The sequence below is a fragment of the Mustela erminea genome, chromosome 18 (genome assembly GCF_009829155.1).
Source record: "Mustela erminea isolate mMusErm1 chromosome 18, mMusErm1.Pri, whole genome shotgun sequence".
NCBI classification, from domain to species: Eukaryota; Metazoa; Chordata; class Mammalia; order Carnivora; family Mustelidae; genus Mustela; species Mustela erminea.
This window is the reverse complement of record NC_045631.1, coordinates 9,665,029-9,689,046: the sequence shown is the minus strand read 5'-3', so window position 1 is coordinate 9,689,046 and position 24,018 is coordinate 9,665,029. Positions and strand designations below refer to the sequence as shown.

The following is a 24,018-nucleotide window of genomic DNA, read 5'->3' as shown; positions in this document are numbered from 1 at the left end:
TAAAGTAAAATAGAACCGTCCCTAAGGAGCCACAGACACGGGCCCTATGAAGACTTGAAACCAGCTGTTCTATAGATATCCAGAGTGCTCAAAATGAAGAGTATCAACACAGAGATGGAAAATGTAAGAAAAGGGACCAAACAAATTTTGGAGCCGAAAAGTACTATAACTGAATGAAAAGCGTGACAAGTCAGGTCACAGATGTGATGACATTGCTGCGGCTGGGAAGGTAAAGCGACGTGGCCAACAGTTTGGCCTCCTTGATAGGTCAAACTTAGATTCACATACGAAGTAGCAACCCCGCTCCTGCGTGTATATATGCAGAAGCGTGGAAAATAGGTGTTGAAACCTGAATGTTCCCAGCAGCACCGTCACAGCAGACGAAAGGAGGAAAGAGCTAGAATGCACAACCGCTGGGTGGTGAATGGGTAAAGAACATGTGTACGTCCATACGGTGGACTGTTACCCAGCCGAAAAGTGGAAAGAAGTGCTAGGACACGCATGTACCCTGAAAACGTTTATTTTAAGTGGAAGAAGGCAGATACAAAATGTCACATCTTCTGTGACTCCATTTATACGAAATACCCAGAACAGGAAATTCCACAGAAACAAAAGGTTAGTGTTTGCCAGGGCCTTGGAGGGGTCAGGGGGCATGGGGAGGGACAGCTTAGCAGGTGCAGGTTTTCCTGTTAGCATGATGAAAATGGTCTGGACCTGGAGTGTGGCAACAGCTGCCAAACACAGTGAATGAATGTTCTAGAAGCTGCAAAACGCCACGCTTGAAAGTGCTTTCAGGGGTGACCTTTGTGTTACGGGAATCTTACCCCAGTAAAATAAAAACAATGCCGTGGCAATGAACCTCGTTGACCACACCTTTCTAGACCCGTGCTAGATTTCTGTAAACCAAACTCCTGAAAAGTAACATTCCTTAATGTAAGGGTACGTTGCACTATGGATTTCAGCAGGGTTATTCGGGCTTCCATCTCTGAACCAATGTGCCGGTCTCCTCCTGCCTTCTCTGCTGTTGGGTATAGATACTCTCTTCATCTTTCCTGGTCCAAGAGGAGAAAATGGCATCCCTTTTAATTTTTCCTTATGAATGCAAGTTGAGCGAGCGAGCACCTTTTATCAGTTTGTTAGCCATTTATGTATGAAATGAAACACGTCTTCTGTGAAATACTAGTACAGCTGCTTTGCAGCTTTTCTAGTCACGTGTTTTTTTAAGAGCTTTTTTTATTGTATTTTTATCAATCTTTTTGTTGTATTTTTATCAAAGTTACACGTGTCCATAACGGAAGATCTAAGTCTTAGCCTGCTTGGGCTGCTGTCACAGAGTCCCACAAACTTAGGGCTTACACAACAAATACTTATCTCACATGGCTCTGGATGTGGTAACGGGGAAGGGGGTGCTCCCTGGGTTAACAAAGGACAGTAATCTCAGCAGGAGGACCCCGCCCCCATCTTATCTAAAGCCAATCACCTCCCAAAGTCCCCACCTGGAGATACCATCACGCTGGGGCTGAGGCTTCAACCCACGGCTTTGTGGGAGGACTCAGTTCAGTCCTAGCAGTGTACAAAAGATCCTTAACGAGTCTCATCAAGTCTCATCAAGTTCTGTCTTCCTCTCTTAGGGTCAGCTGTTTTCATCCCACTGAACTGATCATTCCTTTGCAATTACCTCCTCGTTGCTAAATAGCGTGCTTATCCTGCTGTTTCTTGTTCTTTATTTTGGATTTTGTATCTTGATCTCCTACTGGGAAAGACTAGCGTTTATCTCCTTTTCACCTCCTCCCCCATACTTCCTGTCTCCCCATTCTCCCAGTGTAATTGTGCATATTTGCAGTTTACATTTAGAGAATATAAATGTTATTTCCAGATAAGCCGTGTCATGGTGCAGAACACTGTTACTTTTTCTTTTCTGTACAACCTTTTGTTTTTCTCATAATCATCTTTTTGTTTCATTGTTTGCTTTAGTTTTTTTATGTAATAATCACTAATTAATTCCAAATGTGTAGGAAATAGCCCCTTACATCATGCAGTCAAAGATTCTGCTAAAAGATGGGGCGCCTGGGTGGCTCAGTGGGTTAAGCCGCTGCCTTCGGCTCAGGTCATGATCTCGGGGTCCTGGGATCGAGTCCCGCATCGGGCTCTCTGCTCAGCAGGGAGCCTGCTTCCCTCTCTCTCTCTCTCTGCCTGCCTCTCCATCTACTTGTGATTTCCTCTCTGTCAAATAAATAAATAAAACCTTTAAAAAAAAAAAAAAAAGATTCTGCTAAAAGATTCCGTCAAAGAGCTGAGGAACTCTCCTGGAGCCTCCTGACCTCCTCCAACATGGCTTGTCCTCTGTGCCTGGTGTACAGCTCTCACACTGGGGTCTTGACCATTCTACCTTTGCTTCTCTCTTTTTTAGAGAGAGAGAGAGCGTGCAGTGTGTGTGTGTGTGTGTGTGTGTGTGTGTGTGTGCAGTCCAACAGTTGGGGAGGGGTAGAAGGAGAAGGAGAGAATCTTAAGTAGGATCCATGCCCAGTGTGAAGCCCAATGCAGGGCTCGAGCTCATGAGCCTGAGATCACGACGTGATCTAAAATCAAGAGTCAGGGGGCGCCTGGGTGGCTCAGTGGGTTAAGCCGCTGCCTTCGGCTCAGGTCATGATCTCAGGGTCCTGAGATCGAGTCCCGCATCGGGCTCTCTGCTCAGCGGGGAGCCTGCTTCCTCCTCTCTCTCTCTGCCTGCCTCTCTGCCTACTTGTGATCTCTCTCTGTCAAATAAATAAATAAAATCTTTAAAAAAAAATAAAATAAAATAAAAATAAAATCAAGAGTCAGGCGCTTAACTGACTGAGCCACCCAGGTGTCCCTCTTTTTTTGATCTTCTGTGACCTGGGCCCTATTCCTTTCCTCCATTCCTCTCTTGTTTCCTTTTCTTTCTTTTTTTTTTTTAATTTTATTTATTTATTTGTCAGAGAGAGTGAGCACAGGCAGATAGAATGGCAGGCAGAGGCAGAGGGAGAAGGAGGCTCCCCGGTGAGCAAGGAGCCTAATGTGGGACTCCATCCAGGATGCTGGGATCATGATCTGTGCCAAAGGCAGCCACCCAACCAACTGAGCCACCCAGGCATCCCTCCTCTCTTGTTTTCATTCCTCTAGTATCTTTCTGAGGAAGGGTTCATGGAAGGTAAAATTTTATGACCTTGCAAAAATTTTTTGTTAAGACCTTGTATCTTTATTTGACTCTAACACATGATGTTTAATTAGGTATAAAATTTTAGGTCATAAAATTTTGTTCATTATTTTGTAGGCTTTGCTCCACTGTCTTCTAGTTTCCAGTGTTGCAGTAAGAACAAATAATCCTGGTCCTTCATAGGTGACCTTTTTTTTTCCTCTCCAGTATCTTGTAGGAGCTTCCAGTTGACATCAGCTTTCGAACATTTTAGGGTGATATGCCTTGATGTGGATCTTTCTTTTTTTCTATAATGCTGGGTACTTCTTGTACTCTTTCAGTAAGATAACTCATGTTCTTATATTCTTGAATTATTTTTTGCTGATTTCTAATTTCTTCCTTTCTGTTTTCTTTTTCTGGTATTCCTCCCAGTCTGGTCTCCTAATTATCACATCTTTTCACCTTTCTTCCATCTTTTTGTTTCACAGTTTACTCAGAGACTTCCTTAACTTAATGTTCTAATATCTGTTAAATGTTTCATTTCTGCTATCCTAGTTTTTCACCTCATTCATCTTTTAAAATCTTTAACTGTGGTAAGACATGCATAAATTAAAATTTACCATCTTAACCAATTTTAAGTGTCCAAAAGTTCAATATTAGGTATAGTTGCACTGTTATGCGGTCAATCTCAAGTCTTCCCATACTGAAACTGTACACATTAAACAGTAACTCCTTATGCTTTCTCCCCCAGCACCAGCAGCCAACCTTCTATCTCTGTGGTTTTGATGGCTCTAGGAACCTCACGTTAATGGAACTGTGCAGTATTTGTCCTTTTGTGACTGTCTTATTTCACCAAGAAGAATGTTCTCAAGGTTCATCCAGGGCTAGGTAGCATGCGTCAGGAATCTCTTTCCTTTCTAAGACTGAATAATACTCCATTGTATCTGTCCACCATCCTGTTTGTCCATTTGAGGAGTTCTCTTTTGGACCCTGAATTTTTTTTTTTAAGATTTTATTTATTCATCTGGGAGAGAGAGAGAGAGAGAGAGACCATAAGAAGGGAGAGAGGCATTGGGAGAGAGAGAAACAGACTTCCCACTGGTGGCAGGGGGCCCAACTCGGGGCTTGATCCCAGAACCCTGGGACCATCACCCGAGCAGAAGGCAATCACAAAGACTGAGCCACCCCCCCCCGGCGCCCCTCGGACCCTGAATTTTTTATAGCATTTCTGGTTTTGTTTCACAGATGGGATATCTTCTGTTACTCTTGCCCGGAACCATATGTCACTTTTATCCCCAAATCTTTTCCCTGCCTAAGTCCTTTCCTCTAGGTTTGTTTGTTTTGTGGGTATTGCTTGATCTCTGTCTGTGTGCTAGATATTTAATCAAAAAAGCAGTGGTCCTTAACTGTTGCTCTCATGTAAGTGTGGGACTCTCCAAAGCTGACCAGTGGCTCCAAGCTCATGGGTGAGGCTTGCAACTGTGGTCATCACTGTAGGGTGCTGTGCCTCTGTCATGTCCTTGATGGACGCCTGGTATCTGTGTCTTCAGGTCTGTCCTGTTGGGCTGGTCAGATTCCCCGGAGAAGGACCTCCCTATCTTCTGGCTGAAGGCACCAGCCTGACAGTGTTTGGGGGAGTGGACCAGAGAGGAGCACGGGGAATTGGAGGGTCAGTCAACCGCCTGGGCACCCTGCAAAGTCCCCTTGATTCCCCTGTTTTCAGGGCAATCCCTCATGCCTCGCCATGAAATGTCATTTTTATATTGTGTTAACCTTAAAAGTAAGATAGTCATTTTACCAGCAGAAAGTGGGTTTATTCAGGAAAACATAGAATTGCAATTTGGGACAAGAAAACTATAGCAAATCCATTGAGAAGTCCAAAAAAATCAAGAGAGAAACGTTATTTTATGGAGAAGGGGAAGTTGGGAGGAGTTGTTTTGAACAAAAGTCCATTGGAGAAAAAGCAAAAGTTCAGGGTGACCACAGCTTCTCTGTCACTGACTGAGTTGAAGGGGTAGTCGGTTTCTTGCAGGAGATGCTGTGTCCATCCTGTAATGGACAATTCTTTCCTGTTGAAGGTTCTTCTGACCTCTGCAATTGACAATTTCTCCTGCAATTGACATTGGGTGGTAGGCTCCGCCTTCCAGCCTTTCCCTCCATCTCTCCTGCTCCACTTTAGTAAGGATGCCCTTTACTAATTTTCACAGTCATTTGCTGATAAATGCTCTTAACTAACGGAAGCTTGCCTTTGCTTTGAGTTTACTGAGAATTTGTTTTTAAATCTAGAAGTAAGAATCATGCCCACTATCCACCCTGTCGAGAGACCCTGTTTTACTCCCTCGGCTTCACTTGACTTGAATGGCCTTGTAGACGTACTTCCAAGCCAATCCTGTTTTTAACCACCTCCCTTCTCACCTCCTGAAGCGCGCCCCATGCCGTCCCATTTCCTGAGCCTTTGGGAAATTTTGCACTAAAATCAGGTTGGATATTTGCTCTTCTCCATCTCCACTGCTGGCTTGGGATTTCATTTTGTTAGCTCTGTTATGTTAGTTACTTCTGTCTGTCTGCTTTTCAGGTGCCAGAATTTTGTTTCCTTTCCTCTTTCCTTTTTTGCTTTTCTTAATACCTTTTGGGGGAACAAGCAAGCTCTGGTTTTTGTGGTCTTCTTGGGGCTTCAAGAGGGAAAGAAAATAAGCCCATGTGTTCAATCCGCTTTTTTCACCTTGAAGTCTCAGAGCTCTTCATACATTAAAAAAAAAAAAAAAATACTAGTTTATACCCATCACACAGGTTCCAGATCATCCTTGTTAAAATATTTAAATCTTTCTTTTTTGCAGTTTGTGTTTATTTTGCTATGTAGAACTGTAACTTTTTTTCTGAGTGGATGGCCATTTCTTTATCATTGACTTAGCACTCTGTTCAAGTATTTGGTAGACCCTGGTGTAAACAGGAATTCAGGAGATGTGTGACATTCTAGTCTTCCACTGACTCATGGTCTGGTTCGTCATCTCACACAGCTCATGTGCAGAAAAAGAAGACAGTTCCGTGCAGTATGCCCTACGAAAGGAGGGGTTCCTATTAGCTGTCATTGTGACGGATGACAATTTTTCCATCTTGACGCTTTTTGTTATTTGATTCTGTTTGTTGATTTTCTAGAGTTGTTGAAGCAAACTGTTGCAAATAATTCCTTTTTTTTAAAGATTTTATTTATTCATTTGAGAGTGAGGGAGACAGAGATCACACAAGCAGGGGGAGAGGCAGAGGGAGAGGGAGAAGCAGACACTCTGCTGAGCCAGTCGGGATCCCCAATGTGGGGTTCAATCCCAGGACCTAGGGATCATGATCTGAGCGGAGGGCAGATGCTTAATGAGCCACCCAGGTGCCTTTGTTGCAAATAATTCTTAATTTTTTTCTCTTATTTCCAATATGTATACTTCTTGTACTTTATTTTTTATTGAATTCATGAAAGTCCAGGAAATGTTGAATACTACTGTTGATGTTGGAAATTCTTGTCCTGTTTTCCTTTCACAGTAGTATCACACCTTTAAATATATCTTTGTATTGTTCCCTAGTAAATACTATCTCAGTTGAAGGAAGCTTAGTTCTGTTCTGCGTTCACTGAGATTTTTTTCTTTAATCCAGAAATAGGTAAAAATTGTATTAAAATTCTTTTTGGCATTTGTTGCGCAAGACATAAGCTGTTTTCTCTTTCAACCCATTTATATAATTAACATAAATGTGTATTACATTATGGAGCATATTTCCTCATGAGAGAAACATTCTTACATTCCTGGAGGCAAAATCTTAACTTATGGTGTAACATGGTATACTATTCCTGGGGGAAAATCGCTACTTTTAATTCTGGTCATTCTTTAATATGAAGCATATTTTTTTTTCAGGTTTTATTTATTTGGCAGAGAGAGAGCAAGAGCTCGAGCACCAGCAGGGGGAGGGAGGAGGGATCAAGGGGAAGAGGAGGAGCAGGCAGAGGGAAAAGCAGGCTCCCCACTGACTAGGGAGCCTGACACGGGATTGGGTCCCAGGACCCTGGGTGCCAGGACTCATGACCTGAGCCGAAGGCAGCCACTTAACCGACTGAGCCACGTAGGCTCCCCTGAAGCATATTTTTTAAATTTATTTTTGTTGTTGTTTTTATGGTTTTTTAAAATTTAGTTAACATATATTGTAATATTAGTTTCTGGGCTAGAATTTAGTGATTCATCAGTTGCATAGAGCACCCAATTGAAGGGAGTTCTTTTAAAGATTTTTTTTTTAAAGATTTCATTTATTTATTTGTCAGAGACAGAGAGAGAGAGAGCACGAGCGCACAGGCAGGCAGAGTGGAAGAGAGAGAAGCAGGCTCCCTGCGGAGCAAGAAGCCGGATGTGGGACTCAATCCCAGGACGCTGGGATCATGACCTGAGCCGAAGGCAGCTGCTTAACTAACTGAGCCACCCAGGCGTCCCTCTTTTAAAGATTTTTATTTATTTGACACAGACACAGGGATCACAAGTAGGTAGAGAGGCAGGCAGAGAGAGAGAGGAAGGGAAGCAGGCTTCCCGCTGAGCAGAGAGCCCGATGTGGGGCTGGATCCCAGGACCCTGAGATCATGACCTGAGCCAAAGGCAGAGGCTTAACCCACTGAGCCACCCAGGCGCCTCTAAAGCATATTTTTGATACTCTGTTGGTAACAACGGGACATTTGGCTTCCTGTAACCTGGCTTAGGGATAAATGATTTTTGTTAATAAGACCTGGTTTTTTGTTAAGATATCAGCAAGCACTGAAACCCTGTATCATTTATACACGATCAAAAAATGCAATAAGGGGACGCCTGGGTGGCTCAGTTGGTTAAGCAGCTGCCTTCGGCTCAGGTCATGATCCCAGCGTCCTGGGATCGAGTCCCACATCGGGCTCCTTGCTCAGCAGGGAGCCTGCTTCTCCCTCTGCCTCCAGCCTGCCACTCTGTCTGCCTGTGCTTGCGCTCTGTATCTCTCTCTCTCTCTCTAACAAATAAATAAAAATCTTTAAAAAAAAAAAATGCAATAGGTATTTTTCTGCCTTCTCCAGTAGAGGTTGGTGACAATTTTTGGCCGGAAGGAACATACTATACTCTGGGATATAGGACAGAGCTGTACAAGACTCTGACACTCCTTCTGACAAATGAGAACCCACAGTGTTTTGAAATTGCATCAGGAAACCTCTCATTTGGAAGTTACAATCTCCTGTTCCCCGGAAGTGGAGTCTTACATTTTCCTTGGGACTGAAGGCTCTTTTCCTTTGATCAAGGTCCTCAGCAAGGAGCTTTTAGCACATATATTTAAAGTGCCCCCCCCCCACAACTAGTTCTTAAGGGAATCTTGTGAATGGCCCCGAGCTGCCTTCTGTGGGCGCTGGAGCGTGACCTTCACCATGTGGCCGGTGGATCTGTGGAATTCTGAGTGAGGTGTGTTGAAGTCTCTTACTCTGATTATAGTTTCTGTCAAAATCTTTGGTTTCTAAGAGTTTTTCCTTAGATATTCTGGATACCAAACTTAAGGGTTCATAGCTCTTGTGTCTTTTAATAAGCTTACCTTTTCTTTCAATTGAGCCTTCAGACCTGAAAGATTTCATTTTATGATGCTAACATACTCTTCCCATTTCTGCCTAGCTTTTATTTGTGTGATATATTTTTATAATTCCTTTATTCTTGATTTTTTTGTTCATATGCCTTAAGTATATTTCTTACAGTTTAGCTTTATCTATAATCTGAAATTCTAATAGAGAGCCCATTCATGGTTTCTTGTGGCTTTTTTGCATGCATTTACTCTTATTCTTATCCTCTTACATTTTCAGTATACTTTTCTTACTAGTTTTCCCTTTCCTGATTTGCAGTCACCTAACCATGAATGTCGTTAAGGCCTATAAGTTGAAAAGGTGGAATAGGCCTGAGAATCTGAGTAGCATAGTCTGATAATCATGTGAAAACTAAAGCTAAAATCAGAGCTAATCAATTTTGAGTAGAATAGGGATGCCTGGGTAGCTCAATTAGGTAAGTGATTGCCTTCAGCTCAGGTCCTGAGCTCAGGGTCCTGGGATCGAGCCCCGCATCCCTGCTCAGTGGAGAGCCTGGTTCTCCTCTCCCTCTGCCTGCCACTCTGCCTACTTGTGCTATCTTTGTGTCAAATAAGTAAAAAAAACCTTTAAAAAGTTTTTTTGAGTTGACTAAGTTGACCTTTTCCCATCAAAATCAAAGTTTTCTGAGGCAGGGCTAGAAAAGCCAGTTGAAATAACGAGGTCAGTGAGCCCCGCCAGGGTCCCAACATCAGAGGTGGAATCCGAGCAAGGGGCCAGGCAGACAAGTGACTCACCCTGTGAGCCATCCAAAGCCAGCCTCGCGCCCAGAGTCAGAGGGACCCAGGAAGACCTGGGTCAGGGTGGGCCAGACAACCTGGGATGGTTCTGGTGATAAGAAAGCCAAGGTGGGGACAGAAGGGTCAGATGTGGCCCCACCTGACTGCATCAGATTTCCTGTCACGCAACCACCAGCTGGGGCTGGACTGCATCTGCAGGATGGGGGCGGAGCCCCCAGAGCACGGGGGTTCCCAGGACAAAACAGTGACAATAGCACAGCCAAGCAGAACTACCAAACTGGTTTAAAGAAATCACTGGAAACTTTTCACTCAGATTGGGGAAGTCACCTAGCAATTTGCTAAGCAGAACAGGATATTCTTGAAAGTACTCTGAATTACGGGGGTGGGGGGGCACACCCATCGTCAAATGAAATCCACTTAACTGCTTTCATCCATGTTGTGGGAAGATGGGCAGGGATCTGTCCCTTCGGCTCTCTTGTCATTCCTGTCTGCCTTGGTATCTTTTGCTTTTTATTGGAGTAAAGTAGACTGTGAAATTGACCATTTTAACCATTGGTAATTGTACAGCTCCGTGGCCTCAAGTCCACATTGGCGTGTAGCTGTTACCAGGGTCCATCCTCAGAACTGTTTTGTCTTTTCCCAACAGAATCCCTGTACAATGAAGCACTAATTCCCTACCCCCCAGCCCCTGGTAAGCTCGGTTCTACTTCTGTCCCCATGCATTTTCCTCCTAGAGGTACCTCGTGTGAGTGGAATCATCCAGCCTTCTTGTCAGGTTTATGTCTCCTTATGTAATGTCCTCAGGTTCATCTGTGTGTCTCCCATTCTGCTTTTGGCATCCATCCTTCTTCCTTGTGGGTGAACTCGCACCAGGGACACTGCAGCAATGGCTCGGGACTGGGGGGGTGGGGGTGGGTTTTGGCTTGCCACCGTATCTTCAAAACCTGTAACAGCTCCGTAGCTGACTGAATTAGACCGGTATCTGTCGCCAGTGCGGGAGGTCAGCCTTTTCTAATGGGACTATTTAGCTGTTCGATTTCTCCTCCCTTTTCTCCCACACCCCATCCCCCATATCACCGCCACCTACTAGAAACTGGAGACTCGGTCAGTCCTCCTTGTCACTAAGGAAGAGGAAAGTGTTGTGGTCACCAATTTGGGCTCTCGAGCTCTGTAAGTCAGAAAGGTCTGTGTTGAAACTGGAGATTGAGGGTAACAGATTGGGGAAGGGTTGGAGTGGGGGCTGGGCGTGGGTTTGGGAGGGAGAGTAGAGACCCCCCTAAGACACTGCTCAGAGGCCTGGCTGTGAGGTGTACACAGTAGCCCAAAATCCCAAGAGGAGGGCTCAGCTCGGCAACCCTGCAGGCTGAGGGATCTCCGTCCTACCTGTTTTGAGAGAGAGAGAGAGTGTGTGTGTGTGTGTGTGTGTGTGCATGTGTGTGCACGCCTGCCAAGTCGGGGGTGGGGGTGGGAGCAGAGGGAGAAGCAGACTCCCCAGTGAGCAGGGAGCCCACCTTGGATGTCCCATCCCAGAACCCTGAGATCATGACCCAAGCAGAAGTCAGACTAAGCTTAACCAACTGAGCGACCTGGGTGCCCCAGCCTGCTGAATTTGTACAAAATACAGGAGAAAATGAGGGGGGGCGGTACTTTTAGAGACAGCATTAGGGTTGCAGTTAAGGGCTCCTAACCTGAGTTAGCTGAGTCTTCTGGTTGTAGGGGATCATTTGAAGGAAAACACCTGCATTCCAACATTGCTGGCACACAATTTTTTTATGTATAGAGACACTAGATGTCCTGCTGGCTTCAGGAAGTAAAAGCATAATTTTCAAAATAAAATGGAAGAGTGTTTCCTCCTGCTGCGGACTGAGGTGGATTTAAAGTGTCTTTGTTCTTTCTCCTCCCTGTGGATCCTTTGTCCTGCCGGAAGCCCTCCCTAAATAAATATGCCAGCAGCTGGCATTGTAGCTGGCACCACCCAACACCGAAAGCCATTATCTTGCCATCATTAAGAGAGACGAGGCCTTGATGTTCGCTGCTGTTCCCACTCGATCTCCCAGGACAGCATGCAAGTCTATTTAGATAATAACAGTCCCAAGTGAAATCAGCACTGAGTATTTTTTTCCGTTCTCTTATGCATGAAATGTTCATCTGGGAAAAAGTAATAGTCTAGCCATAGAAGCCGATGATTTTAGAGACTGAATTCGGTCTTTCCGGGAGTGAGAGGTTAAGATCGGGTTGAAGATTGTCTCATATAAATTAAACTTGGTCAGGGAACAAAATTCCTCAGAACAGATTGCTTTGTTATTACGTCTTATTTTCTTAGGAAGCACATCCAAAAATACAGAAGTGCCGTTTCCCCTTAAAAAAAAAAAAAAAAAGTCTTTCCTTACTAAAAATAGTCTGTTTGGAGTGCCGGAGCCCCAGGGTGTGGACAGAATCGTTTTGCTCTGTGAAACTCTGCAGATGCTCTTATGAACGTGGGGGGAGCTGGTCCCTCACATGGGGCAAGTTGGGAGGAGTATAAGATCGAAAAACTTCTCTGAGGGCAACTTGGCGGAACCCATCATAATTTATCCCAAGTGTGCAGTATAATAACAGAAGACTGGACACAACTTAAAGAGACCGTCATATCCATCCATGTGCCAGACCCATACATAGCTGCTGGGGAAGAGAATGGAGGGTTAATGGTGGTGAAAAGTGAGTTCCTTATGGAAGAGCTATCATACAGCAGACTTTTTTTTCAGGATTTAATTTATTTGACAGAGAGAGACACAGTGAGAGAGGGGACACAGGCAGGGGGAGTGGGAGAGGGAGAAGCAGGCTTCCTGCTGAGCTGAGAGCCTGATGTGGGGCTCGATCCCAGGACCCTGGGATCATGACCTGAGCCGAAGGCAGACACTTAACCGACTGAGCCACCCAGGCACCCCACAGCAGACAGTTTTATAAGGGCTCTTCTTGTTATTTTTGAAACTAATCTTGACTACAAACCTATGAAGTATCTATTCTACATCCATTTTAAGGATCTGGAGGAGAACCTGGGTGGGGGCTCAGTCGATTAGGCGTCTGCCCTTGGCTCAGGTCATGATCTCAAGATCCTGGGATTGAGCCCCACATTGGGCTCCCTGCTGCTTGAAGAGCCTGCCTTTCCCTCTCCCTCTGCTCTTCCCTCCTCCCACTTGTGCTCACTTTCTCTCTTTCACTCTCTCTCTCTCCCCCAAGTAAATAAATAACCTTTTTTTAAAAAAGGTTCCAAAAACTAAGACACAAAGAAGTTAAGTAATTGCTCACAGTCATCAACTAGTAAGTCATGGGGCTTCTGGCTTCAGAAGCCAATCTCTTGGTCTCTACATGATCACTGTTTCTCCACATGTAGCAGAAGGACCTATTGCTATAGATCTCGGGAAGTGGGAAAAAAGCAGGGTGCAGAAGTGTGCAGAACATGCCACCATTTGCATAAAAAGAGGAGAGATATATATGCATGTTTGTATAAGTGCTGTGCAGGGCTGTCCAATGGAACTTTCTGCAATGGTGAGAATGTTCTAGATCTGCACTGTCCAGTACAGTAGCCACTAGCAAAAGGTGGCCAGTATGACTGAGAAACTGAATTCTAGACTTCATTCAGTTCTAACTTGGCCATATGTGGCTAGGGGCTGTTGTGTCAGACAGTGCAGGACAGGACAGACATGGAAAGATGCAAAAGAAGCTGGTTAGATATCGTTTAATCGTTTAATCGTTTCCAAACTCTACCTTCGCCAGACCTTCTGCAGAAAACTTTAGCTGGAAGAGCGGGTCCCGCAACCGATCATTTCAAAACAACTGATACAATCTGGCCGGTTCTTTGGAAAGATGAGGAATCTAGAAGCCGGAAAAGTCGAGTCATTTGCCTGAAGTCGTAGTCACATAGCTGCTTGAGTAACAGAGGAAGATCCAAGTTCATCAAAATTTGGATTTGTTCTCTGGAGCCATTTACATTTTGGTTGGCCAAGACACACTCAGTCCGATAACCAGCTCAAGAAAAGAAAATAAACTTTTGTGTCCAGTATTCCCAGAACTCCCTGGGAATCATGAGTGTGATGTGTTTATTTTCTACAGTCCAGACCACATCAGGCCTCCTCCAGGTCCCAGACTCACCTCTTGCCTTGCCACTGTCTGGTCAACCATTCCGGATAAGGGACCAGACTCTATTACGTGTGTCTGTCCCTCAGCACCTTACACATAGCAGGTCTCCATGAACATTTGCTGGCTATCATTACAGACTTAAGAACCGCGGTTTGGGCTCTTTTCCCAGTCTAGAAGTGACCCATTAATGCACATGGTTCATAAGAAAGTCTTTTTTTTTTTTTAAGATTTTATTTATTTATTTGACAGAGATCACAAGTAGGCGGAGAGGCAGGCAGAGAGAGAGGAAGGGAAGCAGCCTCCCCGCTGAGCAGAGAGCCCAATGCAGGGCTCGATCCCAGGACCCCAGGATCATGACCTGAGCCAAAGACAGAGGCCCAACCCACTGAGCCACCCAGACGCCCCCATAAGAAAGTCTTTTTAAACATTTCCTTGGTGACTGGTGCCTTTTAATAAGCTCTCAGCCAGGAGAAGGATGGGCTTCAGGGGTGCTAACAGATCACTCACTGAGCCTGAAAAGTGGGCAATTCTGGGATGAAGGGAACTAGCAGAGCTGCAAATAACCATCACCTTTTTAAGAAAACGTAAGCCAAAAAGATGAGTGAAATGAATGACAGTGAGGTACTCAACAGAAAGGCAAGAGAGGAAAAGAGGGAAGGAAGATTCCAGAAAAGTGCTTCTCCAGAGAGGTGGAATACAGTCTGGACCTGGGGATAGAACATGGCAGAGAATCATGTGGGAACCAAGTTGAGGGGTAGAGAGATATGCTCACAGAAATTGTGGAAGAACCCAAGTTCCCGTGCCAAGCTCCTGCATTTTGTCTTCCTCAGCCCGTGTTGGCTGCTGGACAGGCCGGGTGTAAACCCGGCTACATGGCTCAGGAAGTGTCAGCCAGCCGGGCATTTGCAGTGAAACTAGACCAAGTGTCACCATGCCAAAGGCCAGAGAACTTCAAGAAGGAAACATCCCAGGTGGGGACTCTGCAGTGTTTGCTTAAGGGGAAAAAGGAGGAAGCAAGAAAGATGTAGTTCCGGCCACCCTCCTGATGTCAACATCCTTTCGATTCTGTCTTTGGAGAGAGGTTGTACTAGATCTGCCTACACAGCTGAAGACACAGCAGCCCTTTTGTCATTAGAAAACTCTCCTCAGCTGAGAAGTTTCCTGCAGGGGTTGTTCCTTGTAACTTACTCATTTGGCCCTCGCCACACAAAGCAAACTGTAGTCCTTAGCAGACTTGCTCCTTTGATCTCCTCTGGTCCAGGTCTCAAACCCTCAACTCCTTCAATAGGGAGGATAAAGAGTAGGAAGAAATCATTTAAAAAGTAAAGTATTCCTCTATGGGCACCTGGGTGGCTCAGTGGGTTAAGCCACTGCCTTCGGCTCGGGTCATGATCTCAGGGTCCTGGGATGGAGCCCTGCATTGGGCTCTCTGCTCGGCAGGGAGCCTGTTTTCCCCTCCCTCTCTGCCTGCCTCTCTCCCTACTTGTGATCTCTCTCTCTCTCTCTCTCTCTGTCAAATAAATAAATAAAATCTTAAAAAAAAAAAACAAGTAAATTATTCCTCTAAATATAATTGGATTCCAACTAAAATCCCGCAGGATTTCTTTAGTCTTGAATGTAAAATAATTAAAAATATACCCAGAAGAATAAGTAAAAACGGCCAACGAAGTTTCCAGAAAGTCATAATGAAGGCACATTGGCCCAACCTGACTGGAAGCATAAGGTGAAGCTGCAGTACATCAGGCCCTACTTCGTAACCCGTCTTCACCCATCATAGGTATTCCAGAACAGATATGGCAAATGGTGGAAACAGACCTGGATGCGGTTCCCATGGCCCGTGTTTAAGAGGACTGAAGACATTTAGTTGACCAGATTGAGTAGGGCCACATTTTTTAAATCTGTAAGAGGAGAACAGAAGCTGTCAGACTTGATTTGGGAGATGATTGGCCATCTAAAATTAAGTCAAGAAACAAGAGATTAAAGCAGGAAGGTGCATAGGGTCAGAAGAGGCAAGGAGTTCCAAGGAACCCCAAAGTGATTTGCTTGAGGAACAAAAAGCTGCTGTCCATTCTCCCGTTTGCAACAGTTGTGAAAGAAGTACGTAAAGTCAGATGTTCTGAGTTCTCTATGGCTATATAACTACCCCCAAAACTTAGTGGGTTACAGTGCAACAGTGTTCATTTTGTTCACATGTCTACAGTTTAGGCCTACAGTTGACCCACAGGTCAACTCTTGTATTCCTCCATGTCTGGGGCCTCCAGTGGCTAGAGGCTGGGACAGTTGGGGGTTGGTCAGTCTCTCTCCAGGAGGCCTCTGTACTTGGCTGGTCTGAGTTTCCACATACCTCAGGAGCCTCAGAACTCCCAGAGACAGTGTTCCAAGAGCACTCAGTAAAAGTTGGAGGCTTCTTACGACCCACCCTGCGAGTCACTAATATTGCTTCGTCCCCATTCAAGCAAAAAGGTCAGCCCAGATTCCAGAAGAGGAGAATTAGACTTTGCCCCTTAGCAGGAAGATTACAGAGAATCTGTAGCTGCCTTAAATCCGTTGCAAAAGGAAAAGAAAAAACTTAAAGTCTCTAGTCTGCCTTTCTAGCAACTTCTTAATTGCGTCTTCCCTCCCTCCTCTACAGCCAAGTCTTTTTAGTCTTCTTTTTTAACATTTTTGGGGGAAAACAAAACAAAAACTATCTTTTTTCAGGACCTCTTCATCCTAAAAACATACAGTTAGTAGGGCTCTTACTCATTCATTGCCTTGGAATTGACATGGGCCTAATTTGTCTGTAAGTGATGTCATTAATATTTTTAATAACATATTATTTTTCCTAATTATAAAAGTAATACATGGTCATTGTAGAAAAATTGGAAAACACAAAAAAAGACACTGAAGAAAAGTAAAATGTCATGGCACTTAATTTAGTTTCCTGTTTCTGGCCTGTTGAAATCTTTTTTGGGTTCTGACTCTATCCATTTCTTTTTTTTTTTTTTTTTTTAGATTTTTTAACTTATTTATTTGACAGAGAGAGATCTCAAGTAGGCAGAGAAGCAAGCAGAGAGAGAGAGAGAGAGAGGAGGAAGCAGGCTCCCCGCCAAGCAGAGAGCTGGATGCAGGACTCGATCCCAGGACCCTGAGATCATGACCTGAGCTGAAGGCAGAGGCTTAACCCTCTGAGCCACCCAGGCACCCCAACTCTATCCATTTCTTATCCTCTGTCCCTCCCAGACTACCTCAAAGTCAGTGATAATGGAGACAGGTATAGGACCAGTCCTCTAGATTGATGTTTATAATAATGTCAGTAATAATTACTGAGAGATTACTAGTAATTACTGAGAAACATCAAGTATCTAGAAAAAATGGCATATAGCAGACCCATGAAAACCCAGAACATCAGAGTTTTCCCAGGAATGACAAAGATTTAAAAACTGAGCTTAGATTATTTTGTTTGTCTGTTTTTCAATATGGAATACTTCACAGTTTTGTATGCCATCCTTGCTCAGAGATCATGCTAATCTCTGTTGTTCCAATTCCAATATATGTGCTGCCAAAGTGAGTACTATAGACGGTTTTGGAAAATGTTTATGAAAAGCAAAAACAAGTTTGCTTAGCTTAATCGGTAGACAACTAGGATATTTCTAGTTCCCCATTCTGAACAGTAATGCTGTAGCAAACATTTTTGTGGGTGTGTCTTTTGGCAGAGAAAACAGAATAAATTTTCTCTAGAATAGATACCTACATGTGGAATTACTTGGTCAAGTTATATTTTTATTTTTTAAAAATATGTTTGCACTTGCCTCCCAGAAGCCTGTACCAATTTATATTCCCATCAGTCAATATAAGAATACCCATTTTGGGGTGCCTGGGTGACTCAGTCAGTTAAGCATCTGATTCTTGATTTCAGGTCAGGTCATGATCTCAGGGTCGTGGGATTGAGCCCAGCATCAGGCTCCATGCTGGGTGTGGAACCTACTTAAGATTCTCTCTCCCTCTCCCTCTGCCCGTTCCCCTTCTCATTCTCTCTCTCCCTCTTTAAAAACAAAAAACAAAAACAGGAATATGCATTTCCCACATCTTCATTAACTCCGTGAATGAAAAACCTTAACTTTTGCCAACTTGATGAATGAAAATAGTTACTATTTTTATTTTCTGGAGAGACCTAACACCTTTCCAAATGTTTCTGACTGTTTCCTCTTCAGTGCATTACTGATTCATTCCTCTGTCAGTTTTCCCGTGGCTTGTTATCTCTTATTTATTATAAGAATATATTCTGGAGGGCGCCTGGGTGGCTCAGTGGGTTGGGCCGCTGCCTTCGGCTCAGGTCATGATCTCAGGGTCCTGGGATCGAGTCCCGCATCGGGCTCTCTGCTCAGCGGGGAGCCTGCTTCCTCCTCTCTCTCTCTCTGCCTGCCTCTCTGCCTACTTGTGATGTCTCTCTGTCAAATAAACAAATAAAAAAATCTTTAAAAAAAAAAAGAATATATTCTGGATTTAGTATATGTATATGTATTATTTTTAATTTTGTTATACAGAAATTTAATTTTATGTAATCTGTTTTCTCCATCCTTTTATCCTCTTTGCGTTTTATACCTTACGTGTCTTTCTTTCCCTCAAGAGTATAAAGCTATTTATCTAGATTCTAATAATGTCTAACTTTGGCTTTTAAATTTAGCCATCTGGAGCTTATCTCTAGACAACTAATGTCTGAGAGAAGGGAAACTCATGATGGGACGCCCATGGTCAGCAGGCCTCGGCTTGGGAACAGTTTCTGTGTCACAGTGTAGAGAGCTGGAGTGGGAGCTGAGCGTGGCAGTCCCACGGAGCTGAGGGAGGCAGCCATCAGTGGCGGCTGAGATAGCAGCTTTCTAGGGCAGAAAGGGGGCATCAGAAAGGAAAAAGCTGTGCAGAGAAGGGTTCCAGGTGGTCTGTGTGTGAGTCACCCTATGTCTACGACTGTGGACTACACTGTCCATGTGGCCATGGGTGGCCAGACTGCTGGATATTTACCAGATAGCCCAAGATGGGAACAAAGATACTAGAACCAGATGGGTGTAGACATCTACCCAAGGCAAGGAACGAACCCCAAGCCCGTACGCAGGGACGGAAATGTGGGCTGCATTCGTTGCAATTTCACACGTCCAATTTCACACGGACCCACTTACGTATGCATATGCTCTATCATGTTTTCCATGATAAATTTCAAAATAAGCTTGGTATTTCCAGGGCACTTCCTGCACGTGCTGAACCTTGGTGAGAAATGAACTTCTTTTGTCCTCTCTGATCTACACATTATTACTCCCCCTTCCCACCCACCCCCCAGACTCACTGGGTCTGTTTCTACAGCTGGGACAGTAAAAATGTCTCAAAAGAGTCTCAGAGGAGTCCCAAGAACGAGGATATTTAGGTCACGGTGTGTCCAAGACATCAAGTTCCTGCAGCAGTGAAAAAAACTGCATTTTATTTTTTACTATTAAACTGAATTACATTCAGCATACAATATTAGTTTCAGACATATGACAGAGTGAGTCAACATTTAGATTGTTTGTGTGTATTACTAAATGCTCCCCATTGAAGTCTGTCACCATCTATCACTACCCAAACCCACTATAATATTGTTGACTATATTCCCTGTGCTGTACTTTTCATCCCCATGAAATATTTATTTGATAAATGGAAGTTTGTACCTCCTTTTTTAAAAAGGATTTTATTTATTTTTTTTTGAGACAAAGCAAGAGAGCATGAGTAGGGGTGAGGAGCAAGAGGGAGAGGGAGAAGCAGGCTCCCTGCTGACTAGAGGGCCCCACTCGGGGCTCGATCCCCAGACTCTGGGGTGGTGACCTGACCTGAAGGCAGATGCTTAACTGACTGAGCCACCTGGGCACCCCAGGAGTCTGTAGCTTTTAATCCTCTTAACCTTTGTCCATCTCTCCACCCTTCCCCCAGTGGCCGCCACCAGTTTATTCTTTATATTTCTTAGTTCGTTTCTGGTTTCGTGTTTGTTCATACACTTTGTTTTTTTATATTCCACATGTAAGTGAAACTATATAGCACACATCTTTTCTTTCTGGCTTATCTCACTTAGCATAACACCCTCTGAGCTCTTACATGTCACAAACAGCAAGATTTCATTCTTTTTTACAACCGAGTAATATCCGTGCACGCATGTATCCCGTCTTAGTTACCCAGGTCGCTTCCGTAACTTGGTTATTGTAAGTAATGCTTCAATAAGCGTGGGAGGGCATACTTATTTTCAGATTTCTGTTTTTATATTCTTTGGCAAATACCCAGAAGTGGAATTACTGGATCATATGGTATTGCTATTCTTAATTTTTTGAGGGACCTCCCTGCTGTTTTTACTAGTGGCTGCACCAGTTTACATTCCCACCAACAGTGCATGAGCGTTCCCTTTTCTCCACATCCTCGCCAATGCTTGTTATTTCTTGTCTCTTTGATACTAGGCGTCTCACTGGTGTGAGGTGACAGTCTTGTTGTGGTTTTGATACGCATTTCCCTGATGATGAGTGATGCGGAGCATCTTTTCACGCGTCTGCCAGCCAATCTGTATGTTTTCGTGTCTTTTTGAGAAAATGCCTATTCATTTCCTCTGCCCATTTTTTTTTATTTTAAATTTTTTTGTGTATTTATTTGAGAGAGAGTGGGCAAGAGAGAAAGCACAAACCAAAAAGGGAAGAGCCCCCTCCACTGAGCGGGGAGCCAACAATGCGGGGCTCGATCCCAAGACCCTGAGATCATGACCTGAGCCCAAGGCAGATGCTCAACCGACTGAGCCCCCAGGTGCCCTTTCTGCCCATTTTCTAAATCGGATTGCTTGTTTTTGTTTTGTTTTGTTCTTGAGTTATAGGAGTTCTTTATATACTTTGGATGTTCAGCCTTTGTCCTATATGTCATTAGCAAACATAGCAAGTTGCCGTTTCCTTTTGCTGATGATTTCCTTCGCTGTGCGAAAACTTTTGAGCTTGATGTAGTCTCACTGGTTTATTTTTGCTTTTGTGGCCCTTGCCAAAGGAGACAGATCCAAAGAAAATATTGCCAAGACCAATGTTGAAGAATTTACTGCCCATTTTCTTTTAGGAGTTTTAGGGTTTCGAGTCTCATGTTTAGGTCTTTAAGCCATTTTGAGTTTATTGTTGTGTATGGTGCAAGCAAGTGACGCAGTTTCATTGTTCTGCAAGTGGCTGTGCAGTTTTCCCAGCACCATTTACTGAAGATACTGTCCTTTCCTCCTTGTATATATTCTCACCTCCTTGTGACCCTTCTCATCTCCTAATTGATCATATAGGCATGGGGTTATTTCTGGGCTCTTCATTCTGTTCCAGTGATCTCTATGTCTGATTTTGTGCCAGTACCATACTGTTTTGATTCCTACAGGTCTGTTGAGTATCTTGAAACCTGGGATTGTGATGCCTCCAACCTTGTTCTTCCTTCTCAATATTATTGGGCTGTTCAGGGTTTCTTGTGGTGCCCTACAAATTTTATGGTTATTGGTTGTATTTCTGTGAAAAGTATTGTTGGTATTTGGATAGGGACTGCCTTGAATCTGTAGATCGTGTTGGGGAGTATGAACATTTTAACAATATCAGTTTTTCCACTTCATGAGCATGGTTGTCGTTTCCATTTATTTGAGTCATCTTCAGTTACTTTCAGTGATGTCATAGTTTTTAGGATACAGGTTTTTTCACTTCCTTGATTAAATTTATTCCTAGTTATTTCATTCTTTTCGATGCGAGTGTAAGTGGGATTGTTTTCTTAATTTCTCTTCCTGCTAGTTCATTATTAGTGTACAGAAATACAACAGATTTCTGAATATTAATTTCGTATGCTGTGACTTTACAGAATTCATTTATCAGTTCTGATGGGTTTTTCGGTGAAGTCTTTCAGGCTTTCTACATATAGTATCATGTCATCTGCAGGTAGTTTGACTTCTTCCTTACCCATCTGGATGCACTTTCTTTCTTTCTCTTGTCTGGTGGCTGTGGCTAGGACTTTCAGTACTCTGTTGAATAAAAATGGACACCCTTGTCCTGTGCCTGATCTTAGAGGGAAAGCATACAGCTTCTCACCATTTAGTATGATGCTAGCTGTGGGTTTGTCATATACGGCCTTCATTAGGTTGAGGTGGGTCCCTCAAAGCCTGCTTTGTTGAGAGGTTTTATCCTGAATGAACATTGAGTTTTGTCAGATACTTTTCTGCATTTACTGAGACAATCATATGATCTTTACCCTTCGTTTTGTTTCATGTTGCTTGATTTGCAGATACTGAACCTTCTACTGGTAAATCCTACTTGACTGTGGTAAATGATCCTTTTAAGGTATTGCTGCATAGGGTTTAGTCACATGTTTTTAACTTATTTTTGAAGTGCATTTGACATAGAGTTGGTTTCAGGTATGACACAGAATGTTTGAACAACTCACCACGATCGGTGTAGTTACCGTGTGTCGCCATACAATGTTATTAGAATATTATTGACTGGGTTCCCTGTGCTGTACTTCTCATTTGTGGCACTGACCTATTTTAGAATTGGAAATTTGTACTTCCTAATCCCTTTCACCTATTTTGCCCATCCTCCCCACACTCTGTCCTCTGGCCACTACCAGTTCATTCTCTGTATTTAGGAGTCTCTTTCTCTTTTGTTGTTATTCATTCTGCTTTTCATTTTTTTTAAGATTTTGTTTATGTATGTATCTATTTATTTTAGACAGAGAGAGAAATTGGGAGGGGGGTAGGGAGAGAGGGAGAGAATCTCAAGCAGACTCCGTGCTGGGTGTGGAGCCTGACACAGGGCTTGATCTCATGACCCTGAGCCAACCTGCGTTGAAACCAAGAGTCCGACGCTTAACCCACTCAGTCACCCAGACGCCCTTGTTTTGCTTTTTAGATTACACACACACGTGAAATCATATGGCATTTGTCTTTTTCTGGGTTTGCTCATATTTTGTTGAGGATTTTTGCATCTATGTTTATCAGGGATTTGGGCTTATAATTTTCTTTTTTGTTGTGTCTTTGGTTTTGGTATCAGGGTAATACTGGCCTCATGAAATGAATTTGGAAGCATTCCTTCCTCTTCAAGTTTTTGGAGTAGTTTTGGAAGGACAGGTATTAATTCTTATTTAAGTGTTTCATAGAGGGGCAACTGGGTGGTGCAGCGGGTTAAGCATCCGACTTGGTTTTAGCTCAGGTGGTGAGATTGAGCCCCACGTTGGCTCTGTGCTCAGCAAAGTCTGGTTAAGAGTCTCTTTCTTCCTCTCCCCCTGCCCCTCCCCCAATCCGTGGGCACACTCTCACTCTAAAATAAATAAGTAACACTTTTTAAAAAATAAATAAAAATAAACATTTTGAAGAACTTAACCTGTGAAGCCATCCTATCCTGGACTTCTGTTTATTGGTAGTTTCTTTTTTTTTTTTAATATTACCGATTCAGTTTCATTACTCATAATCAGTCTGTTCAGATTTTCTATTTCTTTCTGACTCAGTTTTGGAAGATAGTATGTTTCTAGGAATTTATCCATTTCCTCTAATTGTCCAACTTGTTGGCATATAATTTTTCATGGTATTTTTTTATAATTCTTTGTGTTTTGTGGCATTGGTTGTAATTTCTCATTCATTTCTGATTTTAGTCCTCTTTTTTCTTGATGCATCTGGCTGAAACTTTATCAATTTTGTTTTTCTTCTCAAAGAACTGGCTCTTAGGGGCACCTGGGTGGCTCAGTGATTTAGAGCCTCTGCCTTCGGCTCAGGTCATTATCCCAGGGTCCTGGGATTGAGCCCCACATCAGGCTCTCTGCTCAGCAGGGAGCCTGCTTCCCTTCCTCTCTGTCTGCCTCTCTGCCTACTTGTGATCTTTGTCAAATAAATAAATAAAATCTTTAAAAAAAAAATGGCTCTTAGTTCATTGAGCTTTTCTATTTTTCTATGTCTCTATTTTAGTTATTTCCACTCGAATCTTATTGTTTCTTTGCTTCTATTAACTTTGGGCTTTGTTTTTTCTCCCTTTTCTAGTTCCTAATTTGACATAATGTTAGATTGTTTATTTGAAATTTTTCTTGTTTCCTGAAATAGACCCGTTGCTATACATTTCCTTTTACAACCCTTTTTACCACATCCCCAAAATTTTGAACTATTTTGTTTCCATTTTCACTTGTTTCCAGATGTTTTTGAATTTTCTCTTTGATTTCTTCGTTGAGTCTGTTTCCTATAGCTCTTGGCCTCTCCCAGGTTTAAGTCTCACTGATTTTTAAAGCCAGACATCATGGACGTTCTTCTTACCATAGTGGTGGGGGGCTACCTGATGTGGTCCTTGATCCCCTCACTCCCCACTTGACGTCCTCCCCACTTGTAGGTCACTGCACTGAGGGTTTGGTTCCCACACATGTCTCTG

At 43.4% G+C, this 24,018-nt stretch overlaps 1 protein-coding gene, 1 long non-coding RNA gene and 1 other non-coding gene across 6 annotated transcripts in view; 1 reads left to right on the top strand and 2 right to left on the bottom strand.

Moving 5' to 3' along the window:
• SPECC1 (sperm antigen with calponin homology and coiled-coil domains 1) overlaps positions 1–24,018 on the top strand; it is a 285,593-nt gene that overhangs the window by 236,573 nt on the left and 25,002 nt on the right. The gene's annotated exons all lie outside the window — the stretch shown is intronic.
• LOC116577280 lies at positions 10,623–18,868 on the bottom strand. Its single transcript, XR_004280477.1, has 5 exons — positions 18,784–18,868; positions 15,443–15,525; positions 13,256–13,363; positions 11,197–12,166; positions 10,623–10,676 (listed from the first exon to the last, which is right to left on the bottom strand). It is a non-coding gene; the product is annotated as an uncharacterized LOC116577280 (long non-coding RNA).
• On the bottom strand, positions 17,080–17,181 carry LOC116578584. The gene has a single exon (XR_004280954.1). It is a non-coding gene; the product is annotated as a U6 spliceosomal RNA (small nuclear RNA).